Consider the following 10289-nt stretch of genomic DNA (forward strand, 5'->3'; position numbering starts at 1 on the left):
GGAAACAGCTAATTTTCACGAAGGCTTAATTGAAGACAGTGTATGAAGGGAGTGCTTACAGAGGTCCAGGGAGACTTAAGAAAACCAACAAGGAGTGGTGAAGACAGGGGACAAGCAAAGCAAGGTGGCACTCAGCACTACATGCAGGCCTGTATAAGCAAGTGGGTATGGTGTTACTTGACCCTGGAAGAATTACAGCCATGGAAGAGGGGTCACTCAAATATTGTTGTGGCAAAGAAATGCAACCACTGCAAAAACCATGGCCTGGGAAGGGGGCACTGAGAGAGAAATAAGTTGACCTCTCTTTCTTCCTACCCTCTAATCTCCTTCTTCATTGCATTGGCCAAAGCCAATTAGAAGCCAGTGGGCAAGGAGTCTGCCAGGGCAGAAGGCAAGGCAAAGAAGGATGGAGAATGGAGAGGTAAATAGAGTAACCAACACACAGTCAATATTTGAAAATTTAAATAATGGCGCACTTATCCTATAAACCAAACCTCTGTGCACAACTTACTGTACTTTACATTAGAATGCTGGACTGTATGCACCAAAAGAAATGCAACATTACCTTATGGAAGTTCGATAGATAAATGGCATATAGGACACGTGGTTTCTAATCTCAGGATGGATGGGGTTTGGATTTTCTTTCCCTATCCCTTCATATCCTATCTCCTTACTCTGCATTCCATGTCTGTCAGGGACAAAACAAAACAAAACAAAACAAAATCTATGTCAACATGTACAGGCTTGAAGCATCACAGGTTTTTAGGAAGGCTATCCTGTGCTGTTCATTGCCCCACCTCCACCCCTCATCTTTTCCCACACACATCAGGAATCGGTTTTGATAGCATTGCTAATAGATTATCTAGTTTGACTTTAGTGGCAAATTGTTTAACATCTCCTAAGGGAAACTTCTAGTATTGAACAACTCTTGTTTTAAAAAGTTGTTAATATTAAGCCACAATATTTATTTTAAAATGTTCCTCTTTTGGGATAACTGAGTGGCTCAGGAGTTGAGTGTCTGCCTTCAGCTCAGGGCATGATCCGGGTCCCTGCAAGGATCCTGCTTCTCCCTCTGCCTGTGTCTCTGCCTCTCTCTCTGTCTCTCTCATGAATAAATACATAAAATCTTAAATAAATTAAAAAAAAAGTTCCTCTTTCAAGTGGCAAGTTTTATCACAGTCAGGTCCTTAAAGGATGTTGAGAAACAAATGGAGACTGGGCTTGAAAATTGCCTGAGCAGACAAAGCCAGTTTAGTCATACAAGCAAAGTTTAATTTAGCTCATTTTGTAAGACTAATTTGACAAAGGTCATTTCTTGCATATGCCTCTGGAAATCATAACCAAAACTTCAACTGTTTCCCAAGATTGACACAAGATAACCACTGATCAATTTCCTATCTTTTATGAAAATTCTAATATTAAAACCAATCACTGTAAAAAAATAAAGTCACTGCTGTCTCACTACATAAGCTGCTTTATAACAATATACCTGTGCCCCTGAAACTCATTCTGTTTTGATTTGAATGCTCCTAGTTGGCAAACTGTCTTTTTGCTGTGTGCCCAGTAAATAAACTTTTATTAATCACTACTTCCATAATTCATTGGTTTTTTGTTCTTTCTGAACTTTTGACAAGAACAACTTCTTTTTTTTTTTTTAATTTTTATTTATTTATGATGGTCATCACAGAGAGAGAGAGAGAGAGAGAGAGAGAGGGAGAGAGGGAGCAGAGACATAGGCAGAGGGAGAAGCAGGCTCCATGCACTGGGAGCCCGATGTGGGATCCGATCCCAGGTCTCCAGGATCGCGCCCTGGGCCAAAGGCAGGCGCCAAACCACTGCGCCACCCAGGGATCCCTTGACAAGAACAACTTTAAAGCTGAAATCCTCTCAGTTTAGCTTGTAGCTTCAAGATAATTCAACACTATCCGTACCATTCGGCCATGTTTTCATTCTCCTGAGATGTTTTGTTAAATGAAATCTGGAATCCCGGAGATTCTTCCTCTCATTCTTCCTCCCTGTGAGGTCGCTACAGGAGGGCTGGGTCCCTCAACTCAAGGCCAGAACTTCATTGAGACTGCCCTCCTTGCACAGCTGCCTCTCTGGATTCCAGTAACCCGCTTCTCTTTTTAGGCCTGGGCTCTGCAAAACCCTTGTGGTTTCCTACACCCTGCCCACAACTTTGTAAATAGTTCCTGTTCATTATTAAATTGGCCAGTTGGAACGCACCAGCTATTTCTTGCCAGGACCCTTACACACTTGGTAGGATTCATTTACTGAGTAACTACTATATCCCAAGGAAGAATAAAATGATAAATTAGACAGTTAATACTCTCAAGGGGGCAGCGTGGAGAGTGGAGACAGCCACGAGAACAGGTGATTGATTATATCACAACTTGATAAATGATGCGGAGAGGCATTGGATGGGGAGGTGGGTGAGTAGAAGCATAAAATATTTAGAGGCAAGGGCAGATTCAGAGAAGTTGTCTTGGTGGAGACCTGGTCAGGAAAATTTAGAGGCAAGGGTGTGGGTAGAGTGGTCAGGAGCTGGGTGAGAAGTTTACAGCCATGGACATCAGGGCCAGTCAGGGTGTGAAGGGATGAGAGGGGAGGAGGGTTAGGTGGGGCCAGACTATAGAAAGCCTTGTCCTGCAGGGAGGGGTCCTTCCTTTCCATTTGTTTATTCCCTCTCTCTTTCTCTCTTCACCAAGGGAAAAATAATGACATAGGTGAAGTCTGCAGCTTCCTACTCATAAACCTTAATCCTGCCCTACTCTCAGGACTTGACACTCCTACTTCTTTGGCTTGAAACTGGTCGTTTCTGTTGAAAAATCACTTGCATACACCACCTGCACATCCGAAGGTCTTTTAAAATGGCAACAAGACAATATGGTAAACCAGTCCTTGGAGATGAGTGCATGTTCCCAAATGCATTCTAGACGCCCTAACAGCCAGAGCCACCTTTTTAAAAATTTTTTATTTATTTATTCATGAGAGACAGAGACAGAGAGAGAGAGAGGCAGAGACACAGGCAGAGGGAGAAGCAGGCTCCATGCAGGGAGCACCACGTGGGACTCGATCTTGGGTCTCCAGGATCAGGCCCTGGGCTTCAGGCGGCGCTAAACCGAGGAGCCACCCGGGCTGCCCCCACCTTTTCTTTAACAGCAGCAGACAACAGCCTAGTGGAGAAGGTAACAGTAATGCTGGCAAGAGGGTAAAGAGTGAAGCTTCACTAAAGTGGGGCTTTGGTCCAAAGTAGTCTGTGTAGGTGGGCATTTTTAAGAGCCATTATTTGTCACGCTGTCTAGGCAAGTCCAGGGCCCAGGACCTATGTGTCTTCCCTCCCTACAGCTCAAACTACAAGTAGTTTCCTTGCGAGGCAGAGCCTCCTCGGCACATTCCTGGCGCCGCCTGCGGACAGCCAAATCCTCAGGGCTGCGGCTCAGGAGGCTTCGTTAATCAAAATCATCACACGACCCCCTCCTGTTTTCTCAGAACTTCGCGCGAGCACCGCTGCCTTGGGCTGCCCCCAAACGGTAAGAGAACAGGGCAGGGCTCAAAGCAGGCGGTGGGGGATCCCCGGGTGGCTCGGCGGTTTGGCGCCGCCTTCAGCCCAGGGTGATCCTGGAGACCCTGGATCGAGTCCCGCCTCGGGCTCCCTGCATGGAGCTTGCTTTGCCCTCTGCCTGTGTCTCTGCCTCTCTCTCTCTCTCTCTGTCATGAATAAATAAACTTTAAAAAAAATAAAAAATGAATAAAAACAAGCGGTGGGCATGGAATCCTCCAGGCGGACTCGGACCGGCTGGTCGTCTGGCGAGGAGGCCCCTCCCCCGGGCGGGGTCGCTCCGGAGTCGGCGGCCGAGGCCCGCCCCCGGGCCGGAGCCCTAGGTCGGCCCCGCAGAGTGCGAGCGGCCGCCGCGCGGGGCATGGGGCGCTGAGGCCATGGACGGCTACAGGGGCTTCCTGGGGCTGCTGGTGTCGGCGCTGCTCGTCGGCTTCCTGGCCGTCGTCTTCAGCCTCGTCTGGGTCCTGCACTACCGGGAGGGGCTCGGCTGGGACGGGACCGCGCTCGAGTTCAACTGGCACCCGGTGTTCATGGTCACGGGCTTCGTCTTCATCCAGGGCATCGGTACTGGGCACGCCCGGGGGGCACGGGGTCCCGGGCCCCCATCTCAGCCGAGCGCGGCCGACGCGGGCGGGGCGGGGGGCGCGGGGCGGGGGCGCGGGGCCGAGAGCGGAGCGTGCCCGGCCCGGAGACGGCGCGGCGGCGGCGCTGGACGGGGCCGGGGGCGCGGGGGCAGCGGGGGCAGCGGGGTGCCGGGGGCAGGGGGCCGGGACCGCCGCGAGACGCCCTGCGGGGGGGCGCCTGGCCCGTACGCCGCCCACTGGCGGACTCCTCGCTGCGAGTGCCCGGGGCGCCCCGCAGGCATCCCCGGGCCCAGCCCCCCGGGCCGAGGACGGAGGCTGCAGCGCCGCGCGTCCCCACCCTGGGCCCCCCAAGCCCCCCAGTCGCCCCCGGCGGGCGGAGCCTGCGCAGTCGCGGCCCCGAGACGCTCGTGAGGCCTTGCTCCCAACTTTCTTCAGGGCTGCAGATTAGGAGAGGAAGGCGACGGGAGAATTTGCCTTCCGTCCCATCCTCAGCCCCGGGAGAAGGGCCGGGTCAGCCGACGGCCGCGGGCACTGAAGCCTGGGCTCTGGCGTCGCTCCTCCCAGAGCGTTAGGGTCGGGAAGCCGCCAGGCCCCCAGGGGTGTTGGGCTCCCTGCCGGGCCCTCGGCGGTCTGGAGCCCACCTTGTCGGTGTGGCTGCGCACCAGCCAAATCCCCCTGCGGGGCCTCCTGCGGGGCTTCCTGCGGGGCGGGGCGCTGGCCCCTAAGGCGGGACCGCCTGGCCCCCGGGATGCTGCTGCCTGAGCCCTGCGCCCGCCCTGGGCTTTGCTGTGCACGCTCCGGGGGGAGGCTGACCTGACCCGGAGGGCGGGCCCAGTCGGTGGCCGACTTTGTTTTTGCTTTGGGGATAGAATTGACATAAAGCATTACGTGTTTCATGGGTGTGACGTGGCCATGTGTATGATTATATATAGGATTTATATAAATCGGGATGGTCACCTCAAGAAGTCTGGTTAACATCTACCAACTCACATAACTACACTTTTTTTTTTCTTGTGATGAGAACGTTTAAGATGTACTCTGTTAGCAACGTTTAAGATCTACTTTCCTAGCAATGGCTCAAATATACAATATAATGTTACTAATGTAGTCCCCGTGCTGTACCTTACATCCCCAGGACTTATTTTATAACTGGAAGTTTACCATTTGTTTTTTTTTTGTTGTTGTTGTTGTGTGTGTGTGTGTTTTTTAAGATTTTATTTATTTATTCATGAGAGACAGAGAGAGAGAGAGAGAGAGAGAGGCAGAGACACAGGCAGAGGCACATGCAGGGAGCCTGATGTGGGACTCCAGGATCAGCCCTGGGCCGAAGGCGGTGCTAAACCGCTGAGCCACCCAGGGATTCTCCTGGAAGTTTACCTTTTGACCACCTTCACCCATTTTGCCTGTGGGCCCTGCGCCCCCCCCCCCCCCATCCCCCTAATCCCTGGCAGTTTTTATTGTGGTTGTGCGCTGCTGCTCAGTGTCCTGATGTTTCCTTCCTCGGCTGATTGACTGGAGGAAGCTCTAGCTAGTGGTGCAAGCAAGCAGCATTTATTTGTAGCCACTTTTCAAAAAATGAAGTCAAGGCCTGGCAGATGGAGTATTTAGAAGAAGGTAGAAAGTGGTGGGCTGGTGTTCTATCTCAGAAGGTAGTGGAAGAGAAGTGTAAAGGCTTCAGAAAGAAGTGCCCACCTCTAGATTGAAATCTCTAGCCTTGTCTCTGAGCAGGCTGCCTTTTCTCCACCAGTATGTGGCTCTCCAGAACAAACAAATGAACAAAACTCCAACCTCATTCCCAAATAAAAGACTTTTGTTTCCGTGTAAAACTTGTGCTGTAGGCATCCCGCAGGTGTGGCCATCCCCCCCTCCCCCCAAGTAGTGGCAGACATTGCTACTGCTTGGTCCACCTGGTTTGCAATAGGCGTGGGGGTGCGAGTGCCATCAGCCAGCCAAGTTAATGTTACGTAAGCTCCAGTTATTTTGCCATGGACCTAAAATGAGAAAAACATACTCAAGTTCCAAAGTTGCTGTCATCAGAAACACTCTTTCCTGCATGGTGGAGCCCGTAAGTGTGGCCAGAGCTGTCAACATCTTTTGTTTGTTCAAAGTAGTAGAAAGAGTCTCTTGATCTCTTCCAACCAGCACTTTAGAGCAGCTCCTAATACCAAGAAACTTCCCAGAGTATTCTCGTAATTGAGGGTAAGAGAAACACAGATGGTATTAGTTGTTTCCTGGCTTATCAAAGAGGAGATGGTCACAAAACAGTTGCTAACGTTCATTGAGTGCCTTCTGTATGCCCACTAAGTGCGCTCTTTCACAGGTATGTAAGGATAAGTCAAGGCACAGAGCAGTTAAGTACCTTACCCGTGGAAGGGATATGTTTTCAGTGGCCTTATTTTCAAGCTTCATTTCTCTGCCTTTATGGCAATATGCCTACTTCCTGCAAAATATTCTTAAGAGAAGCAAAAAGCTTCATCTAAAATACACCTTAAAATTTGTTATTGGGCAGCCCGGGTGGCTCAGTGGTTTAGCGTTGCCTTCAGCCCAGGGCGTGATCCCGGGGACCCGGGATGGGTCCTGCATGGAGCCTGCTTCTCCCTCTGTCTGTGTCTCTGCCTCTCTTTCTCTCTTTGTCTCTATGAATAAATAAAAAGTTTTTTTTTTTAATTGTTATTGTGTTAAGAGTCCATTAGAGTTTTCCTAAAAAGATTTCTAGTTTCTCTAAACTTTGGGCTTAATCTGTTTATACTTACTTTTGGGCAAAAACATGTAAATTGTGGATGCCTGGGTGGCTCAGCTGTGTAAGCTGAATAAGCGTCCTACTCTTGATTTTGTCTCAGGTCATGATCTCAGGATTGTTGGGGATTCTGCTTAAGATTCCCCCTCCCCCAACCCCCACCCTCAGCAAAAAACATGTAAATGGATTTTTTTTTAATGGATATTTTGGAAATTTTCATCTGTTGCTTTTGTGCAAACCTTGTTTTTTTAAAGCTTAGTTACTGTATTTCTATTAGTTTTGGAATGTTTGCCCTGTCAACACTCCCCATCCTGTTTACTATTTGGATTCCAGACTTGCAAAGCACTTTAATCAGATAATGCCCTTAATTGACATAAACATAAGCTTTTTCCTACCTACAGGCGCATGCATAGTACTCCTGAGTTTTTGTAAATCTTGCTGGGCCAGCATCTCCTCAGATACAACAATAGAAGGTCTTCAGTGGAAGGATGTACAGTAAATAGTTGACTTTGCAGGCCAGGAGGGAAATACATGTTACAGACTAACCATATTAACACAGACTTTTTTTTTTTTTCTCCCCTGTGTAATTGTTTCAGGGAGGAAATTTTTAGGTTTTGGTGTTTCAGATCTCTAGTAATGAACATGATGCAATTGAGTTTGTGATGCACAAATATTTAGAGATGAGGAAGGGAAGGCTAAATATGGTCATTAAGCATAAAAAGCCTTGCAATACAATACCCAAACAGTAAAAAATATTTAAAACCATTTGAGAACAAATAAGAGACTTGGGAAGCACCTTTTAAGAAGTAAGCTCTGGAGTAAGCATAAAAGTTACAAAATAAATGTGTGTGCATGGGGTACACTAGGTACCTACACATGGAGCCCAAATATATTTTGGGAAATATATGTATTCTAAAATAGAGTATGACAGAGATAGGATATCTAAAACAAATAAAAATTTAAGCTAGTGGGGGGTATCTAGTAAACATGAATGAGGAAGAGTTTCAAAGAGAACTTTAGAGGAGGCTTTGTGTTTCTCTAAAAGGAATGTTTCCCAGGAAATCAGAGAAACAACCCTTGAAAAGAAGGCCACAGAAAAGATTGAAACAAATAAACCCTCTCAAAGTGGCAGTTTGACCTTTTAAAAGGTTCAGCAAGGTGGAATGTGTTATTTGGCGAAGGGTAGAAAATTCAAGTGTATAAATTTGGTGAATAGAAGTCTCAGCAATTCTATACTCCTTCCTTTTCCATCTGCTTGCTGTATAAACTAAAGGGAGAGAAACTGAATAGTCTAATTATCTGAGGTTGGCTTTGTGAGAGAATAGAACTACATTTCAGTAACATTTAAAACAAAAAGAAACTGAGTATTTCTTAAAAGGCTGTTTGCATATCCTATTAATACATCTAAAAGTGACCAAATTCCAAGTCAACTTAAGTGTATTTACAAAGGCTCTTGGGGTAGATCCTGGCAAAGAAAGTGATGGAGAAAGTGCCGCAGACACTCCAAAGTCAGCCTTGGGGACACCACTGATAATAAACCTACCAATTGTAGGTAGGGAAAGGGAGGGTTTTTACACAGCATAGGCACACAATTCAAGGCAACCCTAAACACATTTTTGTTATAAATGAATGCATGCAGATCTCTTTGTAACTGATGAATGTGTTTTAGAAATGATTATTTTGCTCACTTTTGTCTGACATCTAGAATGACCCCTTAGAATGGCAGATGGTAGGCCAATAATAGTTATTGGATGAATGATTGGTTCTGTACCATCATTAAATTGTTAGTAACAGAATGCAGTTCTACTCATTGTAATGATAATAATAGCATCTAAAGTAAAAGTGCCCTCCCTTGTCCCTCAGTGATTATCCTGTGTAGCCAGTTTGGCAGCACTGATTTGTTAGAGAAGAATGGGCATCATATTATATTGGAAATGCATTGTTATTCTAAAGGCCTCAGGCTCATGAGTACTACCTGTGCCTATTGCCTACCGAAAGCCATCAAATCTCCCTTTTTCCTTCTGCATCATTAACTTTCACCAGCCATTGGATTATCTCCAACATGTTACAATTGCTATCATCTTATAAACAACCATACTCTTTACCCATGTCTCCCCCTTCAGCCACTGTTTCAATTCTCTGCTTGCCTTGCCACAGAACTTTTTGGAAATTTTTGTCAATACCTGCAGTACTGACAAAAAAATACCTCCTAATTCCTCTCCTCCATTCTCTCTTGAACCGACTGCAGTCAGGCAGTCGCTTCACTGCACTGCTTCACTGAAATTGCTCTTAACGTAGTTACCACTGGCAAGCACTTTGCGCATTCCAGTGGTCTATTCTCAGCCCTCATCTTGCCTGATCAGAAAGCAGCATTTGGCATAACTGATCCCCCTCCTCCTTGAGACACTTCCCTCACTTGGCTTCCAAGACACCCAGCACTCTTGGCTCTTCTCTCCTTGCTGGCTGTGCCTGTCAATGTCCTTTGCTGGTTCCTCCTCATCTCGTCGATCCCTTAAATGTACAGTGCCCAAAGCTCAGTCTTCTGACCACTTCTCCTTTCTTGATGCACTCATACCCTTGGTGATCTCATCCAGTCTCATAACTTTAAACGCCCATCTTCTCACCGTATCTGATGTTTATGTCTTTGGCCTGGACTTCTCCCAGGAACTCCAGACCCACATATCCATCTGTCTACTCAAACTCTCTATTTGGATGTCAAATAGACATGTCCAAACCTCAACTCTCCGTCTTCTTCACACCTCCAAAACCACTCATCACCCAGGTTACCCATCTTAGTAAATGGTAGCTTCATACTTCGTAGACATTCATACGGTCATCCTGGATTCCTCATTTCCTATCATACTTTTCATCCAATCCTTCAGAAAATTGAATAAGCTCCAAACTCAAAATACAGTATTATCCAGACTCTGACCATTGGCTGTTTTAGTTATTTACTCCTTCATTGTCTGTCTTCTAATAGAATGAAGGCTTCCTTGTCTGTTTTCTTCACTGTTGTATCCATGGTGCATAGAATGTTACCTAACATATAATTGGCATTCCATAAATATTTACTAGGGGCACCTGAGTAGCTCAGTGGTTGAGCATCTGCCTTTGGCTCAGGTCATGATCCCGGGGTCCTGGGATCGAGCCCCATGTTGGGCTCCCTGCTCAGCAGAAGTCTACTTTTCCCTCCCCCTCACCCCCCTCTCCTTGCTCGTGCTCTCTCTCTCTCAAATAAATAAATAAAATCTTTTAAAAATTGTACTAAATTAAACCAAGGGCCATACCTACAAGGATGGCTTGTAAAGTACATATGTGAAGTGGTATAGTATCCACCAGAGTGTCTTTCTGTGTTCAACTAAACATTCAGAAACACAAGACTGCCAAGACCATGCTGGGCACCAGC

At 47.1% G+C, this 10289-nt stretch overlaps 1 long non-coding RNA gene across 1 annotated transcript; it reads right to left on the bottom strand.

Moving 5' to 3' along the window:
- Nucleotides 1-5675: 5675 nt before the first annotated feature.
- LOC119878507 lies at nucleotides 5676-9888 on the bottom strand. The gene is made up of 2 exons (XR_005386956.1): nucleotides 9698-9888; nucleotides 5676-6137 (listed from the first exon to the last, which is right to left on the bottom strand). It is a non-coding gene; the product is annotated as an uncharacterized LOC119878507 (long non-coding RNA).
- Between the last annotated feature and the right edge of the window lie 401 nt (nucleotides 9889-10289).

The sequence above is a fragment of the Canis lupus genome, unplaced genomic scaffold, assembly GCF_011100685.1.
Source record: "Canis lupus familiaris isolate Mischka breed German Shepherd unplaced genomic scaffold, alternate assembly UU_Cfam_GSD_1.0 chrUn_S1675H1869, whole genome shotgun sequence".
Lineage (NCBI taxonomy): Eukaryota > Metazoa > Chordata > Mammalia > Carnivora > Canidae > Canis > Canis lupus.